This window comes from Anopheles arabiensis, chromosome 3 (genome assembly GCF_016920715.1).
Source record: "Anopheles arabiensis isolate DONGOLA chromosome 3, AaraD3, whole genome shotgun sequence".
Lineage (NCBI taxonomy): Eukaryota > Metazoa > Arthropoda > Insecta > Diptera > Culicidae > Anopheles > Anopheles arabiensis.
In genome coordinates this window covers 92,163,157-92,183,079 of record NC_053518.1, presented here as the reverse complement: position 1 = coordinate 92,183,079, position 19,923 = coordinate 92,163,157, and the positions used below count along the sequence as shown (strand labels likewise).

Here is a 19,923-nt window from a genome sequence, read left to right as displayed (position 1 = left end):
TCATATTCCATTTATTGCAAATATCACGATAAAAGATAGATTACGATGTGCCTTGCATATGTACATCTCTTTAAGTTTCCCATGGCACTCTAATCATTTCTCCATTATCTAGATCACATTCTAAAGATAATTACATTTTTTACCACCCTAAAGTTCTTGTAACTATTTACTATGTACTATTTACAACACAGAATTTTTTTACAGGACTCTAGTGCAACCCGCTTGAATCACGTTCCTGTAGATAAACAATTGTATTAGTAATAGTATCCGAAAAATATTTGCATATTGTGAAATGCGACACAATATTTAAATTCAAGAATGAAAAGGGTCAGGCAATATAGAGAAGCGTATGCAAATCATTCTATCAGTACCATCCCACTATCCCTCGTTCTTGCTAGCCTTCAATGTGTACAACAGACAACAGGAACACATCATGCGCCTAATGCAGTTATTATTTGTACTACTATTGCAATGATGCTACTGGGAGGAGAATAAATTAAACTTTACCCTGACCCAATTATGCTGCCGACGACCCAGTTCGTTGCCTCACTTTTCCCCACGATCTGCTCGATCGGTGATGCAATAATTCTATGCAAACCGAGGGTGTCCGAGGGTTTAGCTCTTCCCGTCCCGCTACGTTTTTGTTTTAATTGCTTTCCGGAAAGCAAAACTAGGAACCTGAACCTCAACTAACCACAACCGATGCCAACCCGATTTGTGGGGGGGCGGAACCGATACGGAACTATGCATGGTCGTGTGCATGCCAACTCCTCTCGAACTGCATCGATCAAAGGGGCAAAAGTTTTTAGCCGATTTAGAACGTTTCGTTCTTTGCTTTTTCCAGCGCACTTCCACCAGAACACATTACTCTAGAAATCAGAGACGAGTGAGGAGAAGGGCCTAGAAAAACTATTCATTGCCAGTCGCCATCGCCGTTTTTGGCAGCGGACAAATTCGTTTTTTTTTATCTTTTCTCCTTCGTTTTGCAAAGCACCCTTCCCTTGCTCGCTCGTGCACACATTCGAACGTCGTGAAAGTGGTCATGAATAAGAAATGCACAATTGTGGGACTGCGAGAGCGAAGGGCGTGCGAGATTGGTCGTGTGCCGGATGCTTGGAGATATAATTCAAAACTTTGCTGGGCTTACCACCATCACCGCCACCACCAGCAGCGGCAGCAGAGGCGGCGGCTTTTAGAAGATGGGTAACGAGCTTGATAAGGATGGAGTCGTTTACTAGTGAAGCTATTTATCATAATCGTAGGCACGCGGTAGGAATGCGATTGTGTGTCGGTGGTAAAAGTTGGTCGTTTCCCCTCGTGCTTGCAATGTATGCATTATTCATGGGCGGTTCAATCGTAGCAATCGTATGCATTTGATATGCTAGAAGGCGTATTAGAGAGACAAGTACGCGTGTACTGAAGCTCTGTTAATGTAGCGCGGGTTAACTTTGGTTCGAAATTAATTGATCTTACCGGAAGAGCTAAGCCTCTTGCTTAATACCACCTCATTACAGCATCTTGATATCCTTCTCTGCAACATTTTAAAGGTTTTTGTTTTTTTTTTCGTTTTCAGGCGCTTTCCTGCTTCAATGCGGAAAATAGTTCGACGGTGCGGCTAAAACCACTCACACACACCGTCGGAAGCAAAGCATTTCTCCGAAGAAAGGATATACGTACGTGTGGATCTTGCTGTGTTGTTTATGTTGGTACCGTTGGTGGCCAATTCCACCGCATTTTCCGACTCGATTCCGATTGGTGCGGGTGGTGCTGCTGCTGCTGCTGCTGCAAAAACAAAACGCAGTCATTCGCGTCGCCTGTTCAAACCATCACGTTGGCACTGCTGCTCCGTCTTCTGTGTGTGTGTTTGTGTGGCCACCACGCAAGCACTCTTCTTATGAATGAATCGCAGCAATCGCTGCGAAAACGCCCGAAGAGATGGGCCCGTTTCGAACAAGGCGTTGGAAGTTTCGTCTGTTTGCGTGTACCGGATAGCTCCGGGAAGGTTCCGCTTGCCAGTGTATTGGTGCCGACTGTCTTGTTTGCCGACGACCGTGAAAACAGAACCCAATGGCGGTGAGGGAAAGAGAAGCACAACAGCCTCGGCGAACAAGCGCTGCCCAGAACGGTGGAACAGATGATGTGCGGGAACTGCAGGAAATACCGACAACAAACACTCGCTCGATGGGCGAGACGCACTGGAATGAAGGAGAGAAAACTCAACCACCTTCGGAAGCTTTCGGAAGCTTTCGGGTGGCAAATCCCGAACGGGGTTCGGTCGGAAAAACTCGTCTCCCGTGGAACGCAACCGGGGAAGGCGGCCAGACCACGCAACGGGGGAGAGACGGCATTTTATTAATACGGTTCGCACGATGCGGACACATTTCACTGCGAGTTGCGACACCGAACGATACGGACGGCTCAAAAGGGGGCCAACGCTTCTTGGTCGCTCGTCACCCACACCGTGGGACGTGATTTGCTTCTGGCTGTGTGGTGACTTGGATTGGGGTAAGTTTTCGCCTGCGCCACGTTCGCTCGTTTGTGTAGTACCGTGAGCTCTGTTTATCAATTGACTGTAAGCACAGCGAAAGAGCCAGTGCGTTACTGTGTTGTGTGTGCGTGTGCTGTTGGTGTGTGATTCTGTGTCACGAACGTTTGGTGTGTGCCATGGTGCGCCGACGGTGCGGTGATAAGCAGTAGAATTGTTTCACCCCACACTCTCCAGTTTGTGCCAGCATCAGCAGAAACGCCCGTCCAGCCGGACCAAGAGTAAGTGTGCTATCCTTTCCCAAAAGTGTCAATCATTATGTCGCAAAAGGGTCGACCCCTGGCCCTGTTCCTGTATCCCACACCCACACAAACACACCCACGCAAAAGGACACGAACTCCCCTTCCCGCTGTGGGGCACTGCTCGTTCGCATCCACATTATAATCGTAATCGTTATTATTATCACACAACCATCCCGACCGGCGGCGGCAACCCGGATCGGATCGACCCGTCTACAGGTTGTTTTGCGTGTATGTATAGCAGCGACTGTAGCGCAAAAAGAGAGAAAGTGGTTGTTTTGGCTGTGTGTCGCGTTTCGCGTTTAGCGCCGTTCCCACTACCACCAAGTAAGAAGCGCGCAATGGCGAATTCAGGGTTCCGCGACCCCGCGCATTGTACTGCGTTCGTTATATTTTCGGTTCCCGGTTGCTTTGCAGCCTTTAATTGCTGGCATTTGTTGTTTTGGTTGGTGTATCCTGCCTACCTGGAAAGATCTGCTCCAAGTCCTGTTTCTCAGTAGGTCCCTCGCCAGAGGCTCTCGCTGATTTGTTTTTCGTGGGTTTGATTATGTTTAATCGATGAAGCTACTACGCCGTCGGGCGTGGGAGGAAAGGATTTTAGTGAGAAATTCGTTTCGTACTCATTAAATCGCTGTCGCTTTACGGCTCGGGAAGGCTAAACCAGTGGGTCACGGTTATTGTAGAAGTCATGCGAGAGTCCGGTATCGATCGATGCGTTTAATTTTACATTGAAAATCATTCCCCATACCAGAAAAATCGAATTTCTTCACTCAAAAAACGATAAAAAGTTGTAAAATATATAATATTGCATCGAGAATAATCATAAAACTCTAATCAAATAAGATCTCGCTAGTTAAATCACGCCTAAAATCCCCAATCACTATTACTGCTAACCGCTTAAGCCACATCCCGTACTTTACTGCTCCCGTTTGGACACACATGGTACGGTTTTCCTTTACACTACTGCCCTATCCATGCATGGTGCCGTAATACTGCGGGTGGGATTGGGTGTGAATCGAGATTATCGTGTCACGCTTTACGGCTACCATCAGTTGGAAGGTAAAAGCGGTTCGTCCGGACTAGGGTGGAGACGCCTGGTGTTTGGTAGAGAAAGATAGTTTGAACCCATTCCATCCCCGCCGAAATCCATCGAACGAACGGTTTGATTAGAATCAAACCCCAGTCGAGTCGACACGCTTGCCATGAACCTTCTGTCAGTGTGGGTGTGGGTGAGAACACCGTTAGGAGGGGGAGCAGAAAGCAATTTGAAGACCTACTACGGTGGGACACACTAATTGTCATTTGTTCGTACGCTTGGCGTGTGCTGTGTGCTAACAGCGGCCTGGATCAAGGCCGAACACGTTTACCTTTTCAATGCGACTGTGTGCGCACGTGTGTGTGTGTGTGTGTGTGTGTGTGTGTGTGAAAATCCATTTGCATGATCTTAGAACCGAACGGAGTGAACGGCTCCATACTGCGTATGTAAGCTCTTGTATCAGCTCCGCGTAAGCCGCCGCCGGCAGCGTGGTTCTAGCAGATTCATTTGCGAACGAGCTGAACGGAAACTAACACACACTCCGCATCGTGCTCGTCCGCCTTCATTAGCTTCATTCATTATGCTAGCTTTTCACTGTTTCACAGCCGGATGTAGTGTGTATGTGAACACATATTCAATACGCCATCGCTGTCATGCTGCTGCTGCTGCTGCTGGCTGCGAGCGTCTAATTGTCTAATCGATGATTCTTTTAATTACCGTTTATCGTTTTGGCATGAAAGGTACCGTACGGTGTTCGAATAACTGATGCCCTTTCTTAATGGACCCCCTAGTTAATGGTGGCCGTTTTGTAATGAGCTGGTTAGTGGAGCTCGATTGGCAAGTAATTTATGGCGAAAATGGTTTCATTGAAAGCAGTAGTAGTAAAACAATTTGTACTCAAATGTATCGCAACTCGTACGTGATAAAACATTTGCACATTCGTTTGCTCGCTTTGTACTCGCTTGTCCAAGACACCAAACAAACCAAGCGTACACTTACATCATCTTCCACACGCGTCGAAGGGAAGAAAGTTCCGGGCCGTTTGCTACGGATTGCTATTTACATCTCGTGACAAGATGAATATTGCAAAAAGTGCTTCGAAACGGGTGTGGAAAGCGGTTCGTACGCATACACTGTTTTAAAATTTAAAGTATGTTATGGCAACGGGTCACGCTAGGTTGGGTAATAATTTATCACCGAGTGGAATGGAATTTACCTGAATTCAATATTGAAAAGGGAATTTTTCCCTAGAAGTGAAAAAGTGATGAGTGATGTAATTCAATTTTTCGGTTGATATTTTTAAGGTTTTCAAAGATTCAATCGGAAGCAGTTGGTTTATTTATACTGTCTTCTTGGAAAATTGCGAGAAATTCAAAGAATGGACCAAAATTCTACACCAAAACTATCATCCTGCCAATCCATCTGTAGAGCAGTGTAACCCATTCTTTACGATGGTTGTTTTACTATACATCCTGAATCACTGACATTGTACACATCCGCAAAATCAATATTGAACCGGGTACCGCAATTTGTCCACGATTTGTTACTGCTACCGGCAAACGTGGCAATCAAACGAAATTGATCTTGCCGACACAAACCGAAAGTCATAACATCATTAATCTGCTCGCGTGATCGCACATCGACCGCCAATCTTTCGCCCACTGCTTCCGGCTCAAGCAACACGGCTGGACAATGTCAATCGGTTTGCTGCGACTGTGTAACGGAAAACATCTCGTCAATTTGAGCCAGAGAGGATCCGTCTATTTGGCGGGTGTAACGTTTTCAATTCCTTTCCGTTCTGTCCGGTTGTTTCCGGTAGTGTGTAAATTCAAACGAAAAAGATTTTCCCTTCTGTTTTCTCATTACTGCTTGCTGTTTCATTGCAGATCCGATCTCCAAATGGTTTTATGTGTTTTTCTTGCAAAATTGTAATGGATGGATGCAATTTTCTTGAAATTGAATTTAAACGAATTTTGGAAAATCGTTACCATCATTACCTTTCACCGCGTCCCACGACAGCAGGATGCGTTTCTCGCACCTCGGCGTGCAGCTCCTTTCTCTTTACGCCGTTGGTGTAAACAATCTTTTCCGCTCGGGTGCATTGTTTATGCGACAACGATACATATTCCATTACCGCTGGCCATATGGGGACGGGTTCAGGTACGGTTGGTGTTGGTTTTTTTTTTGCTGGTGGTGAGAGTTTGCTTGTGCGTTGTTGAGTCATGCAAAAAAAAAGAAACCGTAACGAGGGTGGGCACTGAACCACCCCCCACTCGGTTAAGCATTTGCAAATATGCTGGCAGTGGTAATAAACCCTTGGATGGATGGGTTTATTTTTGTCTCTGCGAAGCTCTTCAATAAACGATTTGGCGTACCGTTGTTGGTCAGTGTTTTGAAGGGCTTTTTTGTGGTGCCGTGACCAGGATTTGAGCTCCCTCATTGGTTGCAAGTTTATTGCTTCAATTTCTTAATGGAATTCGTAGCGCCATGATCAAGCTTAAGGGTTTGAAGACTTAGTTAAACTGATTGGTAAGACAAGATTTTATTTTAATTTAACTTTTAACATAAATGAACTTGTGTAGAATAATCATTGGATACTTTTTCTTTTTTTACTCTTAAAACATCTGTGATAAAAACCTTTCTCTCTATAGTGATCGAGTTTTTTTACAGAAATTTCCATGATATTTAGAAAAACCGTACGAAAAAGTGTGTTTTGTATAAACATTTAATTCAAAGAATGGAACCATTTCGGAGAAATTCTTGAAAGCAAATCAAAAATTTCCATTACCCGTGGCAAGTGGAACGCGGCAAGTGCCCGATTGGGAAAGTTTTCACGACCTAGATTGTGAATGTGTCGCTGTGTGTTTCATGCCTGTGTTTCATGCCGTACCAAGGCAACGTTCCTACTGGCGACAGTGCATAAACCAAGCTGCTGCTTCCATATAAATTGCTTTTGATTATTTATTCTGCTTCGATTTCTTGCTTCCGAGCGGCGAGCCGCCGGCCACTGATGAGGATTTTAATGTTTACGTTCACGAGAATGACTAAAAACGAGCCGGGACCGAAAATCGTTGCCTCGTTACTGCCCCCCCTCTTCTACCTCTCTATCTCGCCCGTGCGGACCGTGCTGCTGTACGCACGATATCGATTTCCCGCGTGGCCTCCGTGTGGGACAGGTGGGAGTGGGACGGGCGGCAAATGGTTTAGGCATTAACAATTGTGTGAGTTGGCCTTTTTTGTTGTCGATGCTAGTTCCCGTCGTCGTCGAGGTGCTCGTCGGCCAGAGTGTCGACCTTCACCGTGACTTTCCCGTGGCAGTACAATGTTGCTCTCGATCTGTCCAACGGGCCGAAACATGTGTGGTTGTGCGTTTACCTGCCGCTCGCCGGGACAGGGTGGTTGCGCACTTTCACTTACGACAAGGTGAAAAATGTAATGAAATCTACCTCTGGTCCAAAAGATTGCGATCTTTTCCCTTCGTCATTACGTTTTCGGTGGGGTGTGTTCCGGGGGCTCCATTTCGGTCGTTCTCTCTCTCGGTAGGGTAAATTTATGATTCGTGTGCAAATTCTCGACCCCAAGGTGATGACTATTTTTACATTTGCCTCTACGTGTGTGTGTGTGTGCAAATGCTTGGTTTTTAGTTCGTTTTCTTGTTTTGGAATAGTTTTTTTTGTGTGAAATGAAACACCTTAATGTATCAATGTGGTTCCTAGTGCTGGCAATGAGCGACTGTGCGTGATTGCGACTGTTTGACAAATTGTATAATTTACCATAAGAAAAAGTATTAAAAAAAAATGACACGGCTTCCTTTTTCAGAGCAATTACACGTGAAGTTGGTATCGTAATTACATGATGTTATTTTTTATTAATTTGGCTATAAACCTCTTCGAATTGCGTTGTTTTATACAGAAAAAGTAATACATTAGCTTGATACTGTGAGCGATACTGATGATTTGCTGGGTTATCATGAGTGAGTCTTCAAATTTGTACTTTCCTTGTCTCTTGCAAAGAGCTATTTCAATAATTTTTATACTCTTTTTTCTGATCACGACATTGGGAGTTACTAACGCCCTTCAGAGTTAGCTTTCCCCCGTAAATCCGTCGAAAGGGTCCAGGGGGAACAGAGTTAAAAATTCAAAGCAAAACACAACATCCTATGGAATTATGGACAATGACGAAGCGTTTCCTTAACAGTATCTAAGAATAGAATTTAATTGCGTTTTTAGTCACAGGAATCTACATCATGGGTAATTGTGTTGTAGGCATATTAGTTTATTCGGATTTTTTTTTCAAAAATCAGCTTTAAACAGGTTTGGAATAAACTTTATCTGGTTATAATAAGTTTTCTTTAACAAGAAAATGAAAAAAGAAATTGAAGTAATTTAGTAATTACCCATTTTAAGCTGCTCATTGAATGCTGTTTGTAATCAAACCCACACTTAAACGTGCTTTGCATCTTCTGTATGGTAATTTGTTTACCCACTCGACCATGGTTTCAATTTTCTAATGCCCATCAAATTATCCTCTACACTTGGCTGCATTTATTCGATTATGAGCTTCAAGTAGCAAGGCATATTCAGCTAGCCAGAAGAGATTAGATAGGTTGAAATCGACCAGAGGCATAAAATGGCAAATAGATGGGAATAATAGAGGTTTGTCGTAATATTTCTGAGTCCTTTTCCATTTATTGCTTCCGCTAAAAATGTTCACAAAACACTACTATTTAAAATTGCGCAAATGAAAATGGCACAAAAGTACACGTTTTCCTCCATCCATCCATCTGCCTTGTTTGTCTTTCGTTCATTCCCTTTCCCCTTTTGAAGCTCATCTCTTTCAGCATCCCGGTGCGCATTTAATCGGAGCTGGAGAAAGAAAAAAAGATCCACTTTCCTACCGCGCACCAACTTCCGCTTTGTAAAACTTTCCGATTTGCCAGCGACCAGTGCCGCAGCCTCGATACATCTGAATGAGAGTACACCTGCTTATGCTCCAGCGGGGCGGTTGCATAACAATAGGGTAGTGTATTTTCGCCTCAAACTCACCGAGTACCGAGTGCAGACGGATTCCCCGAGAGGATTTTTCCCCGAACTTGGCCATCACATTGTGTGACTGAAAGGCTTGGCTCTGGTAAATCCTACCTCATGCAGGTGTGTGTGTGTATGTGTGTGCAGGAGTTGATGTTGTTTTGCTGTCTTCGCAACCGTATCCTTTTTTTGTGCTCGGGCTCGTTGTGATGCAAAACCATTCTACCGGGCACGTAAGAGCCGGCAGACAGCAGCAACAACGACATGGGCTGGAGCAAAATCACACATCATTCCTGCGGCCCGGCTCCGTCCGTATGGGGGCGATACTGATACCGGGCCAGAACGACGATTTTATTTGCCTCCGAGCCGCCGAGCTCGATCCAAATTATTGAGATATCGATTTTGTATCCTTCACGAGCTTTTTTCTTGCCGCCACCGCTGCCGTGTTGGGTTGATGTTGCGTCGTGCTCGGGCGGGTTTACTTTCTTGCTCGTTTTTAGCCCCTTATTTGGCAGCGAGTCGTCCGCACGATGACGGTGCCGCCTTCTCTCCTCTTTCACAAAGAAGACTTTTGGGGCGGTGCGTGCTAAGGACTACTGTTGACACTGTTTTAGACCGTTGCGTCGGCCTGCGTTGCGTTAATATTGCGCTGCCATCAAAGGTGGCACCAATTACCCGGGCCGATGTATCGCACACACTCGCTTGCGTCATCGATACTGGGATGTGTGTACACACACACACACACACCTTTAGTCCCCGGGAGGGATGTGACGATGTGACGAACGTTAACGGCTCAACGAACGGGAAAATGTGCTTCCACCCCGAAAAATAAAAGGAAAACCGCGAATAACGCGTAAAATCCCGGTGTGTGTGTGTGTGTGTGTGTGTGTGTGTGTGTGTGTGTGTGTGTGTGTGTGTGTGTGTGTTTGAGCAGGTGTTCAGCTGGGAAGAGCTTCTGGGAAAACATCTGGATGGGTGATTAAAGTGCTTCAGTTTAGAACTGTTTGCTTGTGTGTCTGTCTTTATGGGGAATGATTTTCACTTTGCATGGTTTGATATTCTATTTCTATAACAATCACAAGCTCCGAAAGTCACAAAAGTAGTGTTCTAAGAATTTCTAGATTAGAATATTTCTATTTCAAACACAAAACACTTGGAAAATGTTCACACACAACGCTATCGTGCATCAGCTTTACACCTTGAGCTTGAGGGAAATGTTACCTCACATAGGATCGAGTCAACGAAGCTTCCCTTAGCTAACCTTAGTTTTGAGGGCCACCGAACGCCCAACTATGGGGGAGGGCCGCCGTAAAAGTACTCGAACTGAATTTCATTACAAGCCCAGAGCACGGCCAATAGCAATGTCTGCCATCTTGTGTGCGAAGCAGTTTTCGCACTGCTTATTTATTTGTGTTGTGCGTTTTTTCTTTCTTTTTTTCTTCCTCAAAAGCCACCGGGAGTCGGCAGGTGTGTTTCGTTACCGGGTTCTCTAGATTACATTAGAAATGTGCGGAAATGAAGCAAAACGTTGGATCAGGTCCGCTGGTGGTGAACACGGTTTGATTGGCAATAAATTTGCATCCCAGTGGGCACACAGCGTTGGACACAATTTGGCACCCAATCGACAGTGGTGAATGTCCCCGCTGGGTGTGCTTGGTATTACACCCCCCCCCTCTTTTTGCTGTATGGAAAATAGTGTTTTCATAACGAAACGCAAATGTAAATAAGGTAGCGTTCGTTGGCTGCTCGGCGTTTTGGAATTTATGAACGCGCCGAAAGAGAACTCACTGACCTTAAACGGTGGCTGGCAATTAGGATGTTTATTTGCATAGCAATTTGCGATTTATGCGCTTGTTGTTCGATCAACATACTTGGAGGGGCATGCCCCGAGGTGGTGTGAAACTCAATCGATTGGCTTCGAATAAATGGCGTGTTTCATAAATCTCTTTTTGGAGTTGGAATTTTGGAGTGCTTTGAAACTCTGTAACAGTGACTCATATAACCATCATGGAAAGGATAGCTGAATGATGCTCAAATTATTTTAAGATCGGACCGCATTCAAAGAGAAAACAATGCTTGTCGAGTGTATGATGCTTCTGACAGGAGACGAACACTCACGTTCCTCACATTAAACAAGCTTAATTATTCATCCTTTCTATCACACTCAAACACATTAAACATACTTTCTACCCCACTGGGCTCAGCCGTTGCCCTCTGCATAATCGCGCTCACGTGTTCGCTTCACTCGCTCTGCAAAACAAAAGAAGCAGCAGCACGTTTGCTTAATTATTTTCACCTTAACAACACCGTATGTGCCGTACACCGAGTTTGGTAGCACCGGGCTTATTTCAATTAGGGCCCCGATATCGAACGGACCGTGCATGTACGGTCAAGTGGGTCAACCTTTTGGCAATTTAATGAACGAGGCTCAAGGGGGAAAGAGGGGACAGAAGGCAATTTTCGACAGCGACCATGCGTCTCCATCGCTTGGCGTGGCGAAGGGGTACACATATATTATTATTGAAAGGAAAGCCACAAAACACGCCCGTCGGGTTCACCTTTGGCATCGTTTCAATTCCTGTTTTCCATACAAACACTGTGTAAAGTGTTGCGTCGGTTGGGGGCATGTCATTTCGGTGCTTGTTCTATTTGCAGGATTTACCCCCCGGTAAACCCAACCCCGGGATATGCCTTGCCATGGTGCCCAAAAGTACAATGCCAATCACTGCTGCCCATGGCCACCGGTGCTGGCTGGTACACGGGGATTTGGTTCGGTTTTCATGCTGCGTTTGTTAAATTTGATTGCCTTTCAACGCAAACGCAGGCACTTCCGGCTGGTGCGGTGTTCCGGTGCAGCACGGCAGTCCGTTGTAATGATGATGATGGACCAAGCGCAGCGCGCACAGCAAACAGCAGGTCCTGCATGACGGATGTGTACGCCACCGCTCTCCAGTTTTTCAAACGCAGCGTGCAAACAAATGCATCCGCTGCGGCACTGAAGCGGGTGAAAGCAAGGTGGGGAGGGAGGACATGGAACACCGAGATACCGTGGGCATAATTTATGAGTCTCGAATGCTCGCAGGCAAGTTGATTCTTCAGTCTGTCTGTGTGTGTTTGTGTGTGCTGTTTTTGGTGGCATGTAGATTGGGAAGGAAGGACCTGGCTGCTGCTGCTGATGCTGCTGCCTGTTGTGCAAATGTTTGCTGTGCAATTAGGGGGTTTGTTACATCCATTCGGGTGGATTATGCCATTTGTCTGTGTGTTTGTGTGTGTGTGTGTGTATGTACGGAGAGCACTGACTGGTTACGATATTGTTGGGATTTCGGTGCAGATGATCTGCAAATTTACATCTGGCATCGTGTTTCATGAAGCTGGCAGTGTATTCCGGAAGAGTAAAGTGTTATCGACATGATTGCAATGAAGATGTTTGCAAATAGGGATACTTCCATGCTGCATCGATGATAACCACCTTAATGGTGTGATTTTGACATTGTGGAGGAAGAGATAAAGCGTTTAACTTGTACGAAAAATGCTTTTTGGGAAGTAACACAGAGCTGCTAAGCATAAAAGGATTTCTATTTAGTTTCAGAAAGTTGTCATGCTTTGTAGAGCCTTTGCTACATGATGTATGCTATTTTGTGATAACTTTTGATACATCGTTTAAGGAAAGAATGGTTCAAACTTTAGATAAAATTAAGTTTGGAATGATTTTATGTTAATATCCAAATTCAACTAATTAACCGTCACTGGGTTCATTAAATGTCACACATCCTTTGCCGTGTCTAGTTATGTTTCTGCACCTGTCCATCCAATGTCCTGGTTGGCCGGAGCCATCTCCCATCGGACGTCATTCGCTGCGAAAGGGATGGTATTGATTTTTGTCAGTCCTGACGGTGACTGCATACTTAATCCGCACTATTCGAGGTCACTGTCATTCGTTCGCACTGGCTCTATTTTCATCCTCAACCAGTTCTAGAGGGTCCGGGGAGGACACTGGCGGCAGTGTCGTCGCAAAACAAGAAACCCCTTTATTGCGGCACGATGGCAGGAAAGGGCAGGAAAAGGTGAATTAAAAATAGGTAGAATGAAATCGATCACGTTGATCGATTAGATAGCGGCCAGCAATCATTTATTCAGCACCCTGCACGTGCGGTACACGCACACACGTTGGGATTATAAGGATATCGATAAAAGGGTTGACCATGGAGCATGGGTTTTGCGCCGTTGTGTTGCTTGGGTGGCTTTGAATTGCAGTCGGTAAATTTATCGGGTTTAAAATATCCTTTAATGATGTTTGATTGTACTGGAGTCTTCAAGAGACGAGAACAGAAGAGTTACAGTAGCTCTTGCTAAGACGAGAGCTCTTTGTTGTGTTAGTATGGTAAGCATACGAGGTTAAGTCTCCGTTCAAAGGACAAAGCTAATACCCTGGTCTCATTGTCTTTATTATCTTTCATCTCTTAGTATCTTCCGTAATGTGTTTTTACTATCTCTCGCCGCCTCTAAACCGTCCAAGCAATTAAGAGTTAACCGTACAGCGACACTCTTCACTACCGCAGCAATGTCTGCCACGGAGCGAACACCGGTCCGGAAGCGACCTGTCGGATGTGTGCTTGTCAGTCGCTGAAAGGGAAGTTAACCCGGGCCCTGTCAAGAGTCCAATGAGGTGAGACACGAGCGGGGTACGTGCACTAATGGTGCCCTTGTCAGTTTGGGCGCTCCTATTCAATTATCGTTTGGTGAGGGAGGGCACTAGTTGACACTGAGATAATCCCAACCCAGTTCCCGCCCCAGAGTTGACCTTCCACGTAGCCGGTCCCACTTTTGACGCCATTGTCGCCATCGTTGACGGCGTTTGGTGGCTATGAAAAATCGGTTTCCTTCCTTCCGTCCGGTCCGGTGCCAGCACGGATTGTTGCATCGATCAATCGATCCAGCCGGCCTGACGAACGATTACTCATTGGCTCCCTTCACAGCACAACGCCAGTGTGTGTTTGTAAAATCGCTGTTTTCCATGCGACGACCAGCAATAAAGGAAAGCGAAGAAAAAAGGAGTTTGCACAAAGCAATCTGGTACCACACACACACACACACACACATGTGGTGAGTTCCCCTGAAGGCAGATGGTTATCTGTCACGAGTCCTTAGCATACGCCTCCGTCATCCTCCGGGTGATAGAGGATGCATCAATCATCTGTGGCACGGTAGCAGCAGGCTTCTTTGGTGGTGAAGGTAAAGCAGAACGAGTAGAGAAGGGGACAAGGACAAGCTGTGCATATGGTTCTCGTACCAGCCACTTTACATCTTGACAGCCAGCAACGCAGTAGTGATTCGTTTGACAAGCTGCGGTACAACATATCAGTCTGTAAAGTTGCTTCTTCTTGCCCTTCGTGATTTGAGCGCGATTTTGCTAGATTTTGAAACGATTTTATCGTCTTCCACATTCCAATTTATGCTGCCACAGCAGTGCGAAGTTGGTTCTGTACGCTTTTTCAGCTTTCGCTCGGAAACATTGAAAGAAATTGTTGCTCACGGTATGGGAACTCAGTCTCCTTTGTGGGCAAACGAAAATGGATGGTAATTTTATGGACTGAATTATCCAGATCAGCGAACGTCTGGGATTGTGCACACACAGTGGAAGTGGAGTAGAGAGTAGGCAGAAGCGGGTTGCGAGGAAGAGAAAATGCAGCATTTCCGAGTGCCTAAATGGTAAATCTGTTACTGACTGTCGAGAATCGGTGTGTGGTTGAGTGATGAGGGTTGTTTGATTTTTGGCTTCAATTTCGAAGCAATCGTCTGCCGGAGAAAGAAGAGCCTGGGAGGGAGCATGTGTTGCGCGTTCGATTCGATTTCGGGACGGTTTGAAACAAGCTTTAAATCCGTATTGGTGTTTCATTTTGTAAATCTCATTTTGAAGGATTTTTCATTTTGGAAGGATTACATGTTGCGTCAATAACAAAATGGAATTCGTTGATTTGTCTGCGCTATAATAGAGAGCGCAGAACATAATCAAATTCATTTAAAATAGGTTTGTTTTGACGCTTTATGAATCAAATCGTAAGATTCAAGATGTGCGAAATAAGTCGGAATGAGATTTTGATATAGGTTCGACCTTGTAGCAGTCGCCTTCTCTAACCACAGCACCGTAAAGATGTGTCGATGATGGTATGATGAATTACTAATATGAATGCTATTTTATGTTGATACTATCTTTGTTTTATATTTATTACCATTAGAGTGTGATAAATCTGCATGTTATTGATAGTAACTAATTTAAGTTAAGAAAAATAAAGTAAAAATAGGGATAAGCCTTACTCTTTTGCTTAATTTAGGATTACAATGTATTTATTTATAATATTACTTTTCGAGTTATTTACGTTGTTATCACCGAATGGTGCTAAATCCGTTATTTCTCTCCAAATCCAGGAAACCTTACACAAAACCACGTACCACTGCGGAATAGCGAAAAACACGGTATGAAATAAATCATGCAGAAGTTCGTTTGATATTGCTACCTTTGCTTTACGCGAAGCGATAGCGCTAATCTGATCAAATCCCATTCGATACATCATCAATAACAGTGCGAGGGTATTTACACTATTTTGTTGCTGGTAAATGAAGCCAACCCATTTAATTCTACCAGCTTCAGCGTGATTCGAACGGCCACCGTAAAAGATCATTGCCACAAACGGGACTAAAAGGCAGGAAAGTATAAAAAGCAAAAAAAAACAGCTTTACCCTTTCTCCTACTGTGACACGGAATGGCCTCCGTTGTCGGTATTATTTACACAGCACATATTTATTGTCCTGCTATCGTGCACGTAGCATGCACCCTCCTACATCCTATGACGAGTTCTATGCTCCCTTGTGATAAATGTTAAATTTGTACTGCATGTGCCGCGTTGCTTGCCTGCCACGCTTCCGTACGGATTTTTCGAGATCGGAGTTCGTTTGATTCGTTTCACGCTGGGCTGGGCGGCCGCTACCCATCGGTTGGTGGTCGTGCTTTGCTGTGCACTAGCACACACACACACTTACTGCCCGCCACAAAACAGTCAACCGTGTGAGGATGGGACTTCCCCTTCCCAGCGCACAACGTCGTAGCTTTTGTTGGCCGAGAAGTACGCCGTTCCCGTTTTCAAAGGCCCCCGTTGCATTCGACGCCACTTGGCGTTGGTTGGGATGCACTGTGGAGTCATTTCTTTTATTTTGTTGCCCTGACTTATGATGCTCGAGTTGAAATGGCTTTGATAGCGTTCCACCACCACCACCACCACCACATACTACTCGCCTGGTTCCGTCCATCTCAGCGCGTGTTTCGGAAAGAATAAAAGGGACACAGAGAAACTTTTTTTCCCCTTTCTTGTTTCATCCATTTTTTGTTCATGGTTGGCTAAGTGTCTCCCACTCAGCACAGCAGCCATCAGGCTGTCCTTCACCAAGCAGCAGCAGCAGCAGCACCATGGACTTTGCTTCCGGTTGTCCTCCTTGCCTGCGGGCAAATACAAAACAAATTTATTTGCACCGTTGCACTGCCCGGACAGTTTCGGTCCGTTTCCGGTTGGGAGGTGGTGATGGGGCCTTTTTTTGTCGTTCAGGGTAAGCTTGAAAGCGTCCGCATGGGATACGTGTTAGCAGCTTCAGTCCGGTGAAAAGCTTCTTTCAGCAGGTGGACAGCCAAGAATAAGAGATTGTTAATACGATTATCTGTACAAATCCTGTGTCATTCTGTTTGGTTGTACTGCGATGTTTGTGGAGGTTTACTCTGCACAAAAAACGGAAATATTTGCTTGAAATGAGTTTTAAAATATTCTTACCATTGATGTAATTCAAAAGTTTCTTTATGTGCTTTCGAAACATCCGTTAAACCAAGTACTTATTATAATTTTCGATTATTAACTATTGTTTCAGAATTGAATCTTTTGTATTTGTGTAATTTAAACTAAAATGCTTCCTGTAATCACGCCCTGTCCTGTCTGACGAAGGGAGCATAGAAAATAGAACAAAATGCTAGTGTGCTGTTCTTGCACCAAATGGTTAAATCGACCGTAAAAAGCAACGCTTTCCCGCTGTTTTTGTCTGTAAAGTCAAACCCACGTGGCGGTAACGTGGCAAAGCTATCCATCCTTGAAGCGATCATTTGCTCGTTTATCAGTACTTTCGCTAAGCTTCTTATTAGATTTATGGCGCTCCCCCCCACTGTCACTGCAGTCCGATAATGGGCGCAAATGGCAGGGCGAATGAATTTTACTTTGAAACTTTTGAGCGGCAAAAAGTGCTAGTGCGATAAGACAAAAACCGTTTGCTTAACCTCTCGTTGCTTTCGATCGGTGAGCTCACGTGCATTGCAGAAAGTGCTCTTTGTTTGTTTGCTGGTTTGATAAAATGATACTTTTTAACTCAACAGCCAAAGTGTGCTTGAGATTTATTGCATTCCCGGCACTAATTTAGAATTAAAACACTTGAGAGTGACAAACAAGTGTGTTGAAGGTATGAAAAGTTAAAGGCAACTAAATGCCTCAAAAATGTTACGTTGGGAATTACAAATTGTTTACTCTAAAATACACTTTTTGTTGAATAATCGACTCCATTTTGCTCATAGCACTTAAATGGCTCATTCTTTTCCTTAATGACACCATTCCAAGCATTGCGCATTCCTATCCTTACGTTTTACATTTCCTAAAACCATCCCTAAATAACCTTGGCCATTTCCATTTCGAAATGAATGCATCTTCCCGACATGCGCGAGGAGGAAAAGCGCTCGAAAGGAAACTATTTTTAATGTGACATTTCTATTCACCGGTGCGATATCGCGTGTATCCTTTGGGCGACACACTTTCCAAAGTCGAGGATCTACACACACATACACACTCACACAACGACTCGACAAGATTGAGCAGAGTGCTCACGCTCGGTTGTGGTAATTTACAGCGCGAGGATCACAGTTTCCCCAACTCCCAACGAACAACACACGTGCGCCGAGTAACACCTGTGCATACTGGGGCTCGTTTTCAAATGGCACACGCCTAACACACACACTCCACGCTTCTCCCTGGTGATAGTGGTGTGTGTGTTGTAATTTATTTCGAAATGAATTGCACCCCACGCCCATTAGCACGACATTCGTGGCGAAACCTGGCAACCTGTCAGAGTGATAAATGGGCATGTGGGTGGAGAAAAACCACCCGACCACCAGCCATCCGTTTTCAACCCGGTTCACCGGTTTGTGTGTGTGTGCACTAGTTGGAAGTAGATAGTTTAGCAATCCTCTCCCTCGCTCCCCTTGACAGACTTTTATAGAAAGTTGGTTGGCGAGATTTCTTGTTCGGGTTCGTTCAAAAGCCACTGCTGTCTTAAGCAAGGCTGCTCGCTTTAACTGCAACATGATGAAGGCCCGGGAAGGTTTCAAGTTTTGAACGTTCCGTCCACCCAACAAGTAGCAATGCATTACTCGCATAAGGACGGATAGTGCAGGACGGTTGTGCCCGTCAGTAATTGACAGCATTGACAGCATTTGCATGAGCTGCACTTGTCACCGCGACAGGAAGCGACAACGGTTAGGTCCTTGATACTTAAAAGCTCGACATCGCGTCGCGTATCGTTAACATCCTTCACCCTGCTGGTGTTCCTGTTGCTTTTTTTGCGCCTAAGCCAGCCTTACCCTGGGTAACACGTAATTGACACCACTGTTGAGCGTGTTTGCGTGACTGGAGCTTTTTCGGTGCGTCAATCACGGCTTGTGGTACAGAGCCCCGTTTTTATGGCTTTATAAATCTCGGCGAGCCTAGTGAATTTGCACGATCTATGCAATTAGGGCACCGTATCCGGCAAGCATTTAGCATTGAGTACAGTTTAATGAAGCACACAAACGCACGAACACACCCCATTGTTTCAGGGGACGGATTAGCTTTTAAGTGTGATTAAAAGCGCAACACGCGGGCGCGTGGAAATTTCGTGATAATTGGTACTGCAACTGTGGAAAGTGAGCAACTAAGTGGAGGGAAACGTTTAGTTGTTTCTTCATATTTTGAAGCGGTTTATTGAAATGGTGAATTGTTTTTTCTCTAATTTAAACTGTACACAAATTCAACGTCAAAGCTTTGTTATCTTTGGAATTGCCTATTTCATCGCAGCGTACACAATAAATCACCCCGATTTCCCAATCAATGCATGTGCTCCGTTCTAATGGCATCAATCGAATAGCGATTTGTTTCCCGCTCTAGTACTCAAGCCTTCCACTACGACGCACTGTTTAGGCGAACAATTTCGATTTCGATTGCGATACTGCTGTATGCTCGTGTGTGTGTGTTTGTGTGAGGTACTGATTGTTGAGTAAATTAAATTAACATAACCCTCTGTGAGGGAAGTGATGCAATGAGGCGTGCCAGTGGAGTAAATTCAATGGGTCAACAGGACCCTCAACTGTGATTGTAGAAGTGTGCTCTTGTTTAAGCCTTTCTCTCTTCAACGTCACACCACACCAACCACACCAGTGTGAACGATGCACCCTCCCACATATGGTGGGCACTTCCCAAGGACGGGTACCCACGGGACATCCCGGCAGATGTCAATGAAAACCCAATCGGTTTGATATGGCTACGGATGAAGTGAGCCGTAGAGAGTGCTTCACTGTTTGGTGTGTTCGGCCTGCCGTGTCCGGTAATGGAAGCTTTGAAAAGCGTTAGTAATAGAAGGGAGTTGAGCTATGAATCCTTACCAATTTACTCACATTTTGCGGCTTCTTTTTTGTTAAAATAATATCAAAGTATGGGTCCAAATTCGTCTAACATTGTTACATCACACACAGCGCCTTTGTATCAAAGGTGTATATTATCTGAACTTATCAATCACATCGATGTGTCAAGATCCTAAGAGCCTACCAGCAAACGTGTATGGTATATAATGCGTGTGTGCCGTGTGTGGTCGTCACAAATGCGATTACGGGCTCATGCCGGTTGAGCGAGTGTCAATCGGACTTTCGCTTGATGGCGACCGGCAATTAAACCGCTCGTAGACCACACCAGAACCCCCGCCCTGTCCATCCAATAGGCCTTCAAACCACCTCGTCCCCAAAAT

The 19,923-nt window shown here is 45.0% G+C and overlaps 1 protein-coding gene across 6 annotated transcripts in view; it reads left to right on the top strand.

Annotated features, from left to right (window-relative positions):
• The first annotated feature begins 1,934 nt into the window (after window positions 1-1,934).
• The window catches only part of LOC120899716 (calbindin-32), a 53,905-nt gene continuing 35,916 nt past the window's right edge, over window positions 1,935-19,923 (top strand). For 2 of the 6 annotated variants that reach the window (XM_040305861.1, XM_040305860.1), the window contains exon 1: window positions 1,936-2,766. The gene's annotated coding sequence lies outside the window, so the exon portion shown is untranslated. Of the gene's footprint in view, window positions 2,767-19,923 lie in introns of all 6 variants that reach the window. The other 4 variants (XM_040305864.1, XM_040305862.1, XM_040305865.1 and 1 more) reach the window with 4 other exon arrangements.